This window comes from Mustela nivalis (assembly GCF_964662115.1).
Source record: "Mustela nivalis genome assembly, chromosome: 9".
NCBI classification, from domain to species: domain Eukaryota; kingdom Metazoa; phylum Chordata; class Mammalia; order Carnivora; family Mustelidae; genus Mustela; species Mustela nivalis.
Window position 1 is genome coordinate 120,066,096 of NC_139028.1, and position 16,495 is coordinate 120,082,590.

Consider the following 16,495-nt stretch of genomic DNA (forward strand, 5'->3'; position numbering starts at 1 on the left):
GGGTTAAAAGGCACCCCAAGGTAGAGTCCTTGGGAACTGAAGAAGCCTACTGAGGCCATGCTTCCAGAAAAGTAATGAAGGTCCATTACCAAATCCCCCCTGACTCCTGGGTAGCGTCCCACGCAGGATATGTCAGAGGTTCCTGTGTATCAAAAGCGACCAGAGGCGTCCCTCAACAAAAATCGCTATTGATCACCGCTTTGCCTTCCCTGGGAAGGCATTCCTGCCGTTAAAGGCCCTGGAGGGGTGCCGGCGTCCCTCCACTTCCCCATCGCATCCTAGGCTGCTGATGGGTGCCTGGTGAATGGACTAAAACGCTTGTGCCATGCTATCGTATGTCCTGAAGACTGCATACTGTTCTGTCATATTAACCCATGGAAATACTAGAAAAGTTTGGCAAGGGGAAATTACCCAATTTCATAACTTTAGGTGGTTTGCAGAAGACACTGACGAGAAACAGTAAAGATTGAAATCCATCATGGTCTATGCGACATTCCAACACATGTGGTCCTTGCAGCCAACTTCCCTAGGAAACGGTCCCCGGTTGCGTTTTAATTCAATCGGGTACTGGTTTCGACCGGCTCCCAGTGGAGGTCCCCCGGCCAGAAGTGGCTAGACCGGGCATGTGGAGGGGATCACATTAGATCATTCAGGAGGAAACCTCACACGGGAGTCTTAAGATTGGCAGCCGTCCTGGTGACTTAGTTGGCTGTCCCGTGCCCAAGAAAGACAACTTTCTATAAGAACAGGAATAGAGTGAGGCCATCAAGTTTCTGGGTCTTATTGCCATTCCGGCCAGGGTACTAGCTTACAGCCAAAAGGCAGACGCTCTCCTCCCCATAGAGTAGCCACGGGCTAGAGGATTACAGCCTGAGCAATTGACATGCAAGTGTTCCAATAAGACCATACTCCTTGAAAAGCCCCTGAAATCAGAGTAAATGGAAAGAAAGTACTCACCAATTTTGCACCGAAGCTCAGAGTCCAAATGTAAAGACTCACAGCCCCACGTTGGGCGCCATATGATGAAGTTCTAGAACCTAGGTGAGGTTTGGTGGGCTGAGGTCCGGAGCCGATGACCAAGAAAGAATTCTTGAGACATCTTTGGTGCAAAATGGTGGTTTATTAAAGCACGGGGACAGGACCCGTGGGCAGGAAGAGCTGCTGCCCCGGGTTGTGAGGGATGGCAGGTTATGTACCCTGCTGTTGGGGGAAGGTGAGGGGAAGGGAGGTTTCAGTGGAGTTTTCATATGCTAAAGAGGGCCTACAAGGTGCCAGGATGTTCCAGGCCTGCCGGAGGCCTTGCCCTTGCTGCTGGATCAATGTTGTCTTTAGACCAGCCATTAACATTAAGATAGTTGGGAGACTTTTTGGTGGGGTGTCACAATCCTGCTATCAATCGTCTTTGTTAGTGAGATTTAGAACATTTGTAAGCCAAGGGAGACTCCGGTCTAGCAGGATTGTGAGCTCTGCAAGTTAACTATTTGCTTATTGTTCATGGCAGTCAGGGCTGCCTGAGGGATGCTACACATATGGAGGGGAGCGGATGAAGGGGGGGGGTGCAAGGCGCCAGCTTTTGCTTTGTCCTCAGCCAGCCTCCTGCTCCCTCATCATAAATGCCGCCGGAGTTCTGGTAGTTTCAATGCCTCAGCTGCCAGGCTACAACTGCACACAGGAGTCAGAGCCTTGTGCCGTTAACTAAAATGGAGCCAAGGAAACAGAGTGTTCTTCCAAGTTCAAAGAACATGAACTCTGTCTTCATTTCCTTGTCATAACAGTGTTTACTGATAATCCTGCCCCATCCGTGAGAGTAGCGGCGACTCTTAACAGTGGAAATGTCAGGCAAGGGTGCTTTCCTGAGTCAGCGTTAGGCTATGAATTAAGAAACGGAGGGCGCCTGGATGGCTCTTAAGTGTCTGCCTTCGGCTCCGCTTGGGTCATGATCCCGGGGGCCTGGCAGTTCGCCCCGTGGTGGGCCCTGCTCTGCGAGGGGGGGGCTCCTCCCTCCACCTCAGTGCTCTTTCACTGTTTCTCTCAAATAAGTACAACCTTAAAAAAAAAAAAAAACTGATTAGGTCAGGGTTAGGGTTAGGGTTAAGAATTAGGGTTTGGGTTTGTGTTCATGGGGTTAAGGTCAGGGTTAGGGTTAGGGTTAGGAATTAGGGTTTGGGTTTGTGTTCATGGGGGTGGTGAATGTGCCTTGGTTAAGGTTTTCCTTCCAAATCCTCCTGCTCCAGCCCCATCTCCGTCTTCCAAACGGCAGGGTTTCCTTCTGCGTCACTGACTGAGTCTTCCGGTGTTGGTCAGCATTCCCGAAGCTCCTGTTTTTCAGACCTAGGCTTTGGGGGTGGGTAGTACCAGAGCCATGACTAGGGTTAGGGTTGGGGCCCAGGAGCTTTGTGGGACTTATCTGCTGGCAGTGTGGAGACCTTCCCAGAGGGCTGATTTGGGGGAAGGTTTATGGTGAGGGTGAGGGTTAGGGTTTGTGTTTGGGGGGTGCTGAATTTGTGTGGAAGGGTTAGGGTCTGGGTGCTGAGAGCTGGGAGTGTAGGGACCCGAGGGCCTGGGGCGGTGGTGTGGGGGTGCAGAGGGGTTGGGGACCTGTGTGTGAAGCCGGGGGCAGTGTAGTTGGGGACCTTAGGGGCCAGGGGTGGGGTGTGGGGATGGTCGCCTGGGTCAGTGGACATGCAGAGTCAGGGCCCCTCTCTGCTTCTAGAACCAGGCAGCCTGAGTCAGAGTGGGCCAGGGGGACAAGCCGGTGACCTACAAGGAGGCCCACACATGGCACCACATCGCCTACCACAAGGGCTGGCTCTCGCTTTATACAGGTGTGGGGTCATGGTGCTGGGGGCCTACGGATGGAATTCTTGGTCGTGGCTGTCACACGGACACCAGGTAAACATGTGCACAAGGCCTGATCCAACTCCAGCTTGTTCAGAGGGCTTCATGCTCAGATTTCACAGTCCCACATCACCGTGGGGCCGGGGCCGAGCAGTCACCCTGCACATGCCTTCCCCGCCGAGGGCTCTGCCTTCTTGCTTCCACTCCTGCTGTAAGCAGGTGTTCTTTTTGAACACCTTTTCGAGGTTCATTAGTGCCCATGTTTGCAGTTTCAGGCTTTCTGTCGGCTTCACTGCTTTAAAATAGCCCTAATGCTGACGTGTGAGGCACAAGAAAGGTGTGACCTACACTGGGGAGAAAATATGGGTGTTAATAAGCTTCCTTCAGGCATGGGTTCTAATGCTGTGTGGGCAGAGATTTGAGGGCTAAGTGTCCTATGTATTAAACAAGGGGTATGAAAGCAAAAACATGCAGGAAACAAGGTTACGTATTGATGGGACTCAAACCAGGGCATGCAGAAACCTCACCCCGTAGATCCTCTAGGAGTGAGGGTTCGTTGCTCATTGCTCATGCTGACTCCGTAGAACATAACTACTGGGACTAATGAGGATCAGCTGGGTTTTGTTCAGTATGAGGCTTCTCAGCTTGGGTGTTTTGAGATCCATCTGTGTAGAAAACTTAAAATACAGATTCCTGTCCCCCACCCTTTCCAGGTTCTGCCTCTAAGATGTGGGGCTGGGTGTGGGGACTCTTCATGCATATGCTGTGGGGTGTTGGGGTTTCAGGATCTGGGGATCTGGGGATGGGTGTGGAGACTCTTCACACGTCCTGAACTTTTGACGTGTAGGAATTTCAGGATCTACTTTGAGAATCCACTGGTTGAGGTCATGGCCCTGGCTGGTGAGAGAGCTCCTGTCCCCAGTCTCAGAAGTAGCTGGTGGCCTCGTCTCTCTGGGCCAAGGGATGGCCAGTGCTTCTATAAATGGTCCAGAAAGAGTGGCAAAGGTCTAGACAGGAAAGGATCATCTGAGTTTCTTGCATTGCTAAGGCCTCCGTCTTTCGTTTGGTAAAACCAGGATAACCAATAATACCTACTTTACAGGCTTTGTTTGTGAATGTAATGAAATCATGTACTTTGAATTTGCAAGTGCTCTTCTTTTCATTCCACTTGTAGAACAAGAGAGAAGAAGCCAGGCTGGGGGTGACAGGCCTCGGATGTCCCTGCTGGAGTTTGTGCTGGGTCTTCAAGGTGCCCTCCCCCTTTCAGGTCACCTGGGTGGGGAGGACCATGCTTCAGAGCAAAGAGTGGAGGACGTTTTCCTCCAGAAGTTCATGCTGGGCACCTTCCCAGGGTGCCTGGCCAACCAGCTGGTCCTAAAGCGCCGGGCTAACCAGCTGGAGATCTGTGCCCTGGTCCTGGGCAGCTGCCTGCACACAAGTTCTACTTCCTGGTGGGCTGCAGTGAGACTCTGCTGTCCCACTTTTACAAATGCCCCGTCTGTCTGCACCTCCAGACTGTGCCTTCCAAGGCCGTGTGTAAGTACATCTAAGACAGTCCCCTTGTCTGCATCAGGCTCTAGGCTGCGAAGGACAGAGGCGTGTGGGAGAGGAGTGAAGCAGAGACGGGAAATGCATCTCCTCACTGTCTCGAGGATTCCTTTCCAAAGCTGCTATCGAATAAACAGACCTTCCGTGTTGTCTTTCCCGTTGGCTCGTCTTTCCTCCTCAGAGAAGAGCGCTAGAGCTGGGCTCCTTCAAGGGTCTCCAGGGCTCCACAAGAGGCTGCCGGTTGTTTGAGGCTTGGGTAATAGCTACAGTGTGGAGTCTCTTGTTACTTTACCAGGAACTCTTTGTTTTCTCCCAAAGTGGAAAAATCCATTTTTGGTAATTATAAAATAACCAACGTCAATTTTTTAAAATTTGAAAAATTGTAGCCTCCATTCATGCTATAAAATTCTTAACCAACTATCAATAAACCAATTCTTCCTTACCTTGTAAGGGCCTATTCCGCCAGAGCGGCCCCACCCCGGTTGAACTGCCATTTTGTTGTAAAACTTAAATTGACTCTGCACCCCCCCCCCCCCCCAGGAGAACTTACTTAAAAACAAGTCCCAGAAACCAGTCCCAGGTAACAAAGTCCAAATACAAGGGTGGGTCAGGCCAGGTGGAGGTATTCAATCAGTGGGGGCGCATACTGTCTCCTAGCTACCAAGGAGTATGGGCCCCGCCCTTTGGGCACCTTTTGGGCGCCAATTTTGAACTAGGTGATAGGCAGGTTCAAATGTCTGCTAGGGTAAATTGTAAATTGTAATTCAGTTGGTCACCTAGAATGACTGTGTAGCCTTCTCTGTGTGTTACAATTTCATTGGCCACCTGTGTGTGGCCAGGCCCAACCATATGGCCTTTGCTCTATTAAAGTTGGTCTGAAAAGCAGGGAGGGGTCGCCCTCTCTCTAAGGGGGGGCCCCGACTGGTCTGTTTGACGGTTGGTCTGATTCTTGATGCTTGGCACAAAATAAAGCTTTGCTTGCCTTTTGCTTTGTATCAGTCTCACTCCTTTAATCATGGACCCATTATTGGGGGACCCAACAACCTTGAAAATAATTTAAACAGTATGGACACGTGTCCAGTCAGCCATGAAACTTTCTTGTCATTCTTGCACAGAGAGAATTGTGAACGGTTCATTTCCAGTTGCACTTTTCCCTCCAGAAATATCTTTATGGACACTCATCACTTATTAAGCAAGCTTCAGTGGAGCACCTGCTATGTGCCACACGTTCTTCCAAGGGCTTGGAATCCGTCCACGTACAAAACATCCCGTTCCGAGATCCCTGCCTTCATGGCACTGTGTCCTTGTGGAGGTGGGCAGGGAGGGTCAGGCAGCACTGAGGACTCCAGGCAGGTGAGGGAGGTAGACCCACAGCTCTGGGTGGGAGAGCGCTTCAGGAGGTGCAGCAAAAGCTTCACATGGTGCTGCTGATCAACTTTGCTGTGACACTGACCTTGGCCCTCACCCTGACCACGACCCTGTTACACTTAATCTCAACCTCACACACCCTAATCCAACCCTGACCCTGACTCAGTCTTTCATCCTGTAAAGACTTGCTCAATGTTTGCAGATCATTTTATAGATTATTAAAAGTGTGACTTTGTAGAATTTTTTAAAAAACCAAATCAATTATTTTAATCTGTTAAAGGAATAGTATGTTTTTAATTCTCAGAGCTGGCAAGCAGATGAAGGCCCAGGGGGCTGGAAAAAGGCTATTGTTACGGAATCTCTTCAGGTCTACCCAGGAAAGAAGGATGACTTCTATTCCACCTCTTTTCAGGAAGAATATGGGTCAACTAACAGCACCGAATCCACACAAAATAGCGCAGCTCAGAGGAAAACAAAAGGACAATCAACAGCCTCCAGAAGCAGAGAAAGAGCCACACCTAGGAACCAAGAGGACAGACCGTGGGAGCTGTGCTCAGGCCAATTTGCAGTCTGCAGATCCTCTGGAACTAGAATGCCCCAGTGCCCCTGCGGGTCGTAGGTCAGGCAGAACGTACACCCTGATGCTGCTCTGTTGGAACCCGTGACAAGTCTCCTGGTCCCTTTGTCCAGGAGACACCCCCCCACCCCCTGACTACTCCAGCCTGCCTCTCGGAACTCCTCTTTTTGAGCATTGTTCGCGCCAATGTTTACTCACTGTTTCCAGCATGTGGCAGAATGTTTCAACCTGTCAAATTCAAGGGAGAATAAAATAGCACGAGGCTGGCTGAAGACAAAGCAAAAGCTGGCGCCTTGCACCCCCCTCTCCATCCGCTCCCCCTCTGTCATTTGTGTAGCATTCCTCAGGCAGCCCTGACTGCCACGAACAATAAGCAAATAGTTAACTTGCAGAGCTCACAATCCTGCTAGACAGGAGTCTCCCTTGGCTTACAAATGTCCTAAATCTCACTAACAAAGACGATTGATAGCAGGATTGTGACACCCCACCAAAAAGTCTCCCAACTATCTTAATGTTAATGGCTGGTCTAAAGACAAGATTGATCCAGACACAAGGGCATCTCCTAGCTCCTAAAAACTATCCTTTAATTCATGAGCGATATTCTAAATCGAGTATATCTTAACTAGATATTAGGGTTAGGTTCAGGGTCAGTAGCATACATTAATTATGGACAGCTTTTTGTATGTCCATCTTACCTGCCTAAAGTGTTTTTAAAACATAAAATGGAAGAGGCTACAGTCACCAAAGCATTGAGCACATTACCTATCCCAGGAAATAGGTCACTAAACATAAATACTGTTTCATCTTAGCCGAGGATCAGGAGCTGCTCCTACAGTTACTAGGCAGGTAGCATTGGTGGCCAGCAGGCCACCTCCCCCTGACACCCACACCCAGCTCAGCACATCCCCTGCTCTGCTCAAGGGCAGCAAACAGACGGACCAGGGGCCGTGTGACACCCTCCTGTCAGGCATGGCTTGCTTCTGACAGGTAGAGAAGTGGGCCCCCTCACAGACACAACATGTTCTTTTGGTTCCTTGCTCCCTGATGAAGTTCTAGAACCTAGGTGAGGTTTGGTGGGCTGAGGTCCGGAGCCGATGACCAAGAAAGAATTCTTGAGACCTCTTTGGTGCAAAATGGTGGTTTATTAAAGCACGGGGACAGGACCCGTGGGCAGGAAGAGCTGCTGCCCCGGGTTGTGAGGGTAGGCATGTTATATGCCCTGCTGTTGGGGGAAGGTGAGGGGAAGGGAGGTTTCAGTGGAGTTTTCATATGCTAAAGAGGGCCTACAAGGTGCCAGGATGTTCCAGGCCTGCCGGAGGCCTTGCCCTTGCTGCTGGATCAATGTTGTCTTTAGACCAGCCATTAACATTAAGATAGTTGGGAGACTTTTTGGTGGGGTGTCACAATCCTGCTATCAATCGTCTTTGTTAGTGAGATTTAGAACATTTGTAAGCCAAGGGAGACTCCTGTCTAGCAGGATTGTGAGCTCCGCAAGTTAACTATTTGCTTATTGTTCATGGCAGTCAGGGCTGCCTGAGGGATGCTACACATATGGAGGGGAGCGGATGAAGGGGGGGGGGTGCAAGGCGCCAGCTTTTGCTTTGTCCTCAGCCAGCCTCCTGCTCCCTCATCATTCCCCCCTGAACAATTTTGACCCTTAAATCTTTAAGGTGGTTGAAGGTGGAAGGTCTCATCTTCTGTAACTTCTTCCTGCTGAATAGGGGCGTAGAGCTGTCCCTACCTACTGGGGTCAATATTGATCAGTGGAGGAATGTATAGGGGAGTTACCAAAGGCAGAGGCAGCCGAATCCAGCGCTGACAGTGAAGGAGTGTCTTTGCGCGTGGTAAGGATCATCTGTCGTGGTGAAGTCATTGCAGCAATGGAGTCTCGGCACCAAGTAGAGAAACATGGAACAAAGCAACATATTAAAGTTAATAAGGCGATAAGAATGAGAAGCCCGAAAAGGAGATTTGGCCATAGTCCTCCTTCAAACCAGGAACTTAACCATTCACTGAGAGAGAGAAGGATCTTGTAGGGCCTTAATCTGGGTATTCATGTCTTTTATTAGTCCTGTGACATTTTTGTGATAGTCTGGAATGTACACACAACATTCTGTCTTGATAATTGCACATGTGCCACCCTGGGCTGCTGTCAGGACATCTAAGGCCATCTTATTCTGTAGGACTGCCTTGCGTATTTGTGACACTTCGGTATTAAGTAGGGAGATGCTGTTCAGTGAGTCATTGAGTGCCTTTGTAGTATATTTATTAAGGGCTTCTACATGCCACATGACATCCTCTAGTCCCGCAGATGGAACAAAAATGGATGCTAAGTGATCATACCATTTAAAAACAGATCGTGTCCATCTTTGTTTCAAGTTGGGGAGATTAGCTGGAGTGGTGATGGTTTTAGTAATGCGCCCATGAATCCAGGCAAATCCTAAAGTACAGCGACCTATCCACCCTGGAGCAAACCAGTCAGTAGCCTGGAGTACTATTACTTGGGAACACATTTCTAGTGATAGCCATCCCAGATACCATGCGTTATTTGTCCAAGTATCACTTGTATGATTTCTTTGTTCCCAGCATAAAATTGCCTTCTGACTGAGCCGTCCAATCGTGGGTGTAAGCCACGGATATGTATCCCAGATTTGATATATGCCATCCTTAGTATAGCGATAAGGAGGGTTTTGTAACTTAGGCCCATACTTGATTGGGGAGTTATGGCTTGATAGCAATCCCCTTTCCTTCCAAATAGCTCCATGGGCATGTAGTACCAGGAAAGCACATTTGGAGTCAGTATAAATGTTAATCCTTAGGTTTTGGCAATTGCAAAGTGCTAGTGAGCACTATGGCATACCTAGCTTGTCTTATTTTTTCTATGAAAACTATTGTCATCAGAAAACCAACTGTCATTCGTGTTTTTAACAGGGGCATCTTAAATCTGGACAAATAGAGTAAGCAAGATCAATAACCTCTGAACATTTTTGCTCTATAGAGAAAGAAGTACAGTGGTCAGGTTCAGGCATACAGGTAACTAGGTTTAAAGTTTGACAAGTTTTAAGTATTATTTCTGGCATATCTGTAAGTATAGTCCAATATTTAAATTAGTTGGCCTCCATTATCCATTGGTGGCCTTTGGCTTCTAAGACAAATCTGGACCTGATGTGAAGTTATTACAGTCAGGGACTGTTCCATAGTGAGCTTTGAGGCTCCTTTTATGAGGGCTGTTCTAAGTTTCGCTAAAGCATCTGTTTGCAATTGCACCTCAACAGAGGTGGCCTCTAGGATAAATATGACTAAGGGATGAAACCAATAAGACGACCTTTGAGTGGTCCAGCCTTAACAATATCCTGATTACAGAGGATCACTGGCAAGTGAGAAAACTTGTCAAGAGATAAGGGGAGTCCGCCATGCATCATCCAATCCACTCATAAACAAAGTGGGGTCATCCATGGTCTCCACAAGTCCGTAGTTAATCCTATGGAGTGTGGTATGGTGGCTTTTAGGCAATTTCATTATCCCAGCCACACATAAGGGGTTAGTTAAGTTATACAATTGTAGGGGAATCAATCCCATTTTCCAGTTGTTTAATCATGTGCTGTGGGGTCTTGTTCATATATCCACAAAATAATAAGATCGACTAAATAAGCTATTGTGCAACTTTTCTGAAGTTTACCTCAAATTGTTTAGCATAGGTAAACAAACATTTAAAGACAATCAAATCTAGAATTTAACATCCATAAAGGTGTTACTAAAACAATTTTTCTCTCTAAAATAACCCTCATTTACAGAGATAGCCAAATCAGGACTAATTCACTTGTGAAACAAGTCCAGTTTTAACAAACTTGGCCTATTATTTACATAAGCTCAGCAAGAACAGTGAGTGTGATCAATAGATCTTTTAGAATCTGCTTTGCTGGAACTTTGTATAAGGAATCTCTAGGTTGAACTTTTAGTAGCCTCTCCGGGCCAGAAGCCAAGCCACATACTTGCCATCAGGCATGCCTGCAATACCTGTTAATTTGGGCGAATGCCTCTTCTGAGTCTCCGCACCTACCAAAGAGTGACATTCTTTACTCACCTGGTGAGGCTGCTGGGAACTCTGTAAGCAAGGTATCAATCAGGCCAACAGTCCCAAGAGGCTTTATGGCTCCAGGTTTCATAAAGTCAACCTTAGTTCCTTTAAAGCTGTCTGGTCATATCTGAGTCTATGCATGTCTTTCTCAAATATGACATTCCAGCCAAAGCCTTGGTAAAATAACCCATGTTTCCAATGGTGTCCCGTTAAAGGAGAACAGATTCTTATTGAACTTATGCAAATGACTGATTGCCATGGAAGAAAGAATACTTAACTGAGACCTTTTGGTTTCAGAGGGTTCAGATAGCGAGAAAAGGTGAATGCTTTGAGCACTTTTACAAATGAGCACTTTTACATCTCTGTAAAGTTACAGATAACTTAAGAAAAAGTATCCCTAGTCTGGAAGAGCAAACATTAGAGAGAACCAGCAATGTTTAAAGTAAGACAAAACATTAAGAGACACAACACTATAATCTTTTAGTTCATTTAGTCCCAGGTTACTAATTCTGGTGAATGCGGCTTTAGTCCGTTTTGGAAATTCTTACCCATTTCAGTTTTAGGATTTTCAAGCATATCAAATATCTATATTTGTCCTGAAAGTCCTTTACAGGAATCCCCTTGAAGATAATTTTACAAGAGAATTAAAACAATTATAAATGACAAAAACTCAGAATGGATATGGTTAGAGCTAAAGAGACACAGGAGTTTACAATTTAGCTGCAAGGAAATCAGGTTATTTCTGTGATACATAACATTTTCATAATTACAGTATTAAGCGAAGATCTCTCAAAACATTAAAACTTTAGGAAGTGCGTAGAATCTCTAGAATAGTTATAGCATTTTCCCAAATGTAACCCAAGGTTTATCATTGGTTCAGTAGTACTTCATGAGCAACTTCACATACCAAGGAAAAGCCTGAGTTAAAGAGATTTACGATTTAAATCTTGTCAACATTTGCTAAAATCTTAGAAAGTTTTAAAGCACATGCCTAAATATAATTAGGGATGTTAAACACCTGATAAAACTGAACATAGAAACTCATTTTTCTGGGCAGGCAAAGAGAAAACCATTTACATTTTCTTAACAGCAGATCAATTGATCTAAGAAAACATTGTCCTTTTGAACAGAGACAATTTCTGTCTTGTACCAATGTACCTTTAAAACCCATTCATTTCAATCTTAATCTATTCTTGACCATAGCTAAAATTCCTTTTCTGAAGATTTCCCTTCACAAACCTTCTACAACTTTCCTTTGCTTTCAGGTTTTGTCCCAAGCCATTTCCTTCCAAACAACCATCTCATTTAGGACAAAATTACCTTCCTTTACCTTCAACAAAATGTATTCCCATTCCTTAAGTCTTTCTTACATATCTCCTACTTTCCTACATACAGTTTCCCTTTATTTCCATCAGTCTTAGTTACACTAAGCAGAACTTTGTATTCTTAGAAACACCTTTAGTTATTAACCAATTGTGAACTGCTACAACAGAATTCTTCAGGTGGCAAATTTATGAATCAGTTAAGTGGCAAACAAGTTTACCAACAGATTTAAATACTCTTAGTTTATTTGCAGTAAGAAGTCAAAAAGCACAAACCTACATCCAGTATTTAACAACTTAGCATTTTATCCTGTTTGGTTAGGACCTAGATGTCCACAATTTAATTCCATTTGTCCTCCAAGCAAAACTTTAAAAAACTTTCAGGTTACCAAAGACTTTGAAAGCTACTTCAGCAATTACCCATTAGAAATTTGAGACAGACAATTAACCATCAGTTTCGTCATTTCTTTGCTAACAAATTTTAATAAATAACACAAGCTTATTTGACCTTCAGTAAACTTCGATAGAATAAAGCTTCACATTTACTGCTGTTAACTTTAAAGATGCATCTATCTTAATTAAACCAACAAACTTAACTTAGTTCCAATACTGATTTACGTTCCACCTGGGCCCACTCCACTTTGAATGTTTACCTGAGACATGCGTGGGAAGATCTGGAGTGGGGGTGTTCTTTTTGCTCCTTGACAGTGAAGAGAGAAGGAGCCATGGTGCATGATCTAGAGGCTAGTCATGCAGGCTGCACGCACCTTGGTGCAGAAACAGAAGGGGAAAACAGAGGAAACAAGGTGCTGCCAGGAGGCAGAGAAGGGATTCCCGGTTTCAGAGCTCATAAGCCCCAGAGGAGCAGACGCCATGCTTTCCCACCAGCAAGGGGGGAGGGGTTAGGCAGTCCAAGTCAGGCCAGAGAACACAGGGAAACTTCCCGAAACAAAGAGTTTCGGCAGCTGCTTGGGAATATTCCTTATAGTCTCTGTCTCGAGTTAGACCAACCCCAGTTGGCTCCAGTTATAGCCATTAACACGGGATGTGAGTGAGGGAGAAGCCCCCACATCTATTAAGAGAAACAGAGAAATAAAGCCAGAGTCCCCTTTGCTAGGGATGGCCCAGCAACCTGGGTTTACTAGAAGAAGGCTTATTTACGTAATTATCATCGAATATGTCAGGAGAAAGTTTACTAGCTGACTCATTTGGGCAAACACATTCCACAGAAGCCCCTTAGTCCTTAGTCTGGGGTCCCGGTGTAGAGCAATGAAGGCCTAGGTATGAACAGTGAAGGTATCCTAGGTCCATTTGCCTTGTTTCCTGCAGAGGAGATCTAACTGATAGATCCCACTGAGGCCATGCAGTGTTACAGGAGCTCAGTCCTTTCCTAAGTTTTGCAATCCAAATTATTTCCAGTGGGTTAAAAGGCACCCCAAGGTAGAGTCCTTGGGAACTGAAGAAGCCTACTGAGGCCATGCTTCCAGAAAAGTAATGAAGGTCCATTACCAAATCCCCCCTGACTTCTGGGTAGCGTCCCACGCAGGATATGTCAGAGGTTCCTGTGTGTCAAAAGCGACCAGAGGCGTCCCTCAAGATATCGCTATTGATCACCATCCTGCCTTCCCTGGGAAGACATTCCTGCCGTAAGAGGCCCTGGAGGGGTGCCGGCGTCCCTCCACTTCCCCATCGCATCCTAGGCTGCTGATGGGTGCCTGGTGAATGGACCAAAACGCTGTGCCATGCTATCGTATGTCTGAAGACTGCATACTGTTTTGCCATATTAACCTACAAAAACGCTAGAAGTTTTGGCAAGGGAAATTACTCAAATCATAGGCGGTTTGCAGAAGACACTGATGAGAAACAGTAAAGATTGAAATCCATCATGGTCTATGCGACATTCCAACACATGTGGTCCTTACAGCCAACTTCCCTAGGAAACGGTCCCCGGTTGCATTTTAATTCAATCGGGTACTGGTTTCGGCCGGCTCCCAGTGGAGGTCTCGCGGCCAGAAGTGGCTAGACAGGGCATGTGGAGGGGATCACATTAGATCAATCAGGAGGAAACCTCACACGGGAGTCTTAAGATTGGCAGCCGTCCTGGTGACTTAGTTGGCTGTCCCGTGCCCAAGAGAGACAACTTTCTATAAGAACAGGAATAAAGAGAGGCCATCAAGTTTCTGGGTCTTATTGCCATTCCGGCCAGGGTACTAGCTTACAGCCAAAAGGCAGACGCTCTCCTCCCTGTGGAGTAGCCACGGGCTAGAGGATTACAGCCTGAGAAATTGACATGCAAGTGTTCCAATAAGCCCATACTCCTTGAAAAAGCCCCTGAAATCAGAGTAAATGGAGAAAGTACTCACCAATTTTGCACCGAAGCTCAGAGTCCAAATGTAAAGACTCACAGCCCCACGTTGGGCGCCATATGATGAAGTTCTAGAACCTAGGTGAGGTTTGGTGGGCTGAGGTCCGGAGCCGATGACCAAGAAAGAATTCTTGAGACCTCTTTGGTGCAAAATGGTGGTTTATTAAAGCACGGGGACAGGACCCGTGGGCAGGAAGAGCTGCTGCCCCGGGTTGTGAGGGTAGGCATGTTATATGCCCTGCTGTTGGGGGAAGGTGAGGGGAAGGGAGGTTTCAGTGGAGTTTTCATATGCTAAAGAGGGCCTACAAGGTGCCAGGATGTTCCAGGCCTGCCGGAGGCCTTGCCCTTGCTGCTGGATCAATGTTGTCTTTAGACCAGCCATTAACATTAAGATCTTTGGGAGACTTTTTGGTGGGGTGTCACAATCCTGCTATCAATCGTCTTTGTTAGTGAGATTTAGAACATTTGTAAGCCAAGGGAGACTCCTGTCTAGCAGGATTGTGAGCTCTGCAAGTTAACTATTTGCTTATTGTTCATGGCAGTCAGGGCTGCCTGAGGGATGCTACACATATGGAGGGGAGCGGATGAAGGGGGGGGGTGCAAGGCGCCAGCTTTTGCTTTGTCCTCAGCCAGCCTCCTGCTCCCTCATCACTCCCTGCCTCCCGTTTCTATCACCATGGTCCTGAACATTTAGCTCCTGTGAGAACTTGGGTTTGCAGATTTCTGTTGACATTTAGAAGTGTAGGTCTGTGCTGCCTTTGTTCCCTGTCCTTGGGTTGGAGATGAAGGCAGGAAAAGTCATCAGACTCTGAAAGCAACAAAAAGAAATGTCAAGTGTGCTCTGTCCCTGGCACCTCAGACTTGAAAGAAATGTCAAACTACAGGGACGCCTGCATGGCTGAGTCAGGTAAACCATTGCCTTCGGCTCAGGTCGTGATCCCAGGGCGCTGGGACCACTGGGCTCCTCGCTCAGCAGGGAGCCTGCTTCTCTCTCTGCCTCTGCCTGCCTCCATGCCTGCTTGGGCGCTCTCTCTCTCTCACTGACAAATAAATAAATAAAAAGATAAAATCTTTTCAAAAATATTAAAAAAAAAGAAATGGCAAACTATGTACTTCATGTTCTACATAATCAGCTTTAGGCACTCACAGATGCATCTGAAATGAAATTGCACTGAAAGAAATGTACTGAACTTTTGCCTCGCAGAAGACAGTTTAGGGACACTGTCCCTCGCCCGCCCTGTCATTTCCTTTCTGGCCAATGCCGGTCACACTGACACATATAGTCACACAATTGTGACATCCTCCTGGAGCACTCTCGGTCCCCCACTTCCCAGTCTGGCCAACACTGCACACCCCCAGTCCTCCTGGAGCATTCCTGTGTCTGCATTTCCCTTAATTCTGTATGGTTTCTGATTCATTGTTTCTATTTCTGGAGAAGTCAGGGGATAACTGGGGTCCATTGCAGTTCGAATTTCCAAAATGTACAGGATCCAGCTGGACCCCAGGAGGGACAGGTGCCTCCCCTGAACTGAGTGCACCGCATCCGGCTCTGCCCCCAAAGCCGGCAGGGGGCGCCCGACTCACCGCGCCTCGTCCTGCACGGCCCGCAGGGGGCGCCCCAGCCCCACTTCAGGACCCTTGCTGGGCATGCGCGTTGGGGCCGCCTTCTCCGGCGCGCTGACAGGCGTCCCAAGGCCTCAGGACCGTCTGTGCCGACGCCCGGGCTTCAGGAGGAAGCGGGGCCTCCTCCACGGTCAGGAGCCCGGGCTCCTCAGGACCCGTTGTGGGGGATGTGGGTCTGCATACATGCCGACAGGACCGGTGTGGAGGACGTGGGGCCGCGTCCACGCTGACAGGACCCGCTGTGGAGGGTGTGGGGCCGCGTCCACGCAGACAGGACCCGCTGTGGAGGACGCGAGGCCACGTCCACGCTGACAGGACCTGCTGTGGAGGGTGTGCGGCCGCGTCCACGCTGACAGGACCCGCTGTGGAGGACGTGGGGCCGAGTCCACGCTGATAGGACCCGCTGTGGAGGACGCGAGGCCACGTCCACGCTGACAGGACCCGCTGTGGAGGACGTGGGGCCGCGTCCACGCTGACAGGACCCGCTGTGGAGGACGTGGGGTCGCGTCCACGCTGACAGGACCCGCTGTGGAGGACGTGGGGCCGCGTCCACGCTGACAGGACCCGCTGTGGAGGACGTGGGGCCGCGTCCACGCTGACAGGACCCGCTGTGGAGGACGTGGGGCCGCGTCCACGCTGACAGGACCCGCTGTGGAGGGTGTGGGGCCGAGTCCACGCTGACAGGACCCGCTGTGGAGGACGTGGGGCCGAGTCCACGCTGATAGGACCCGCTGTGGAGGACGCGAGGCCACGTCCACGCTGACAGGACCCGCTGT

General features: G+C 48.1%; 1 long non-coding RNA gene across 1 annotated transcript; it reads left to right on the forward strand.

Moving 5' to 3' along the window:
• Nucleotides 1-568: 568 nt before the first annotated feature.
• LOC309873588 lies at nucleotides 569-12,421 on the forward strand. Its single transcript, XR_014316422.1, has 2 exons — nucleotides 569-1,213; nucleotides 7,567-12,421. It is a non-coding gene; the product is annotated as an uncharacterized lncRNA (long non-coding RNA).
• The last annotated feature ends 4,074 nt before the right edge of the window (nucleotides 12,422-16,495 follow it).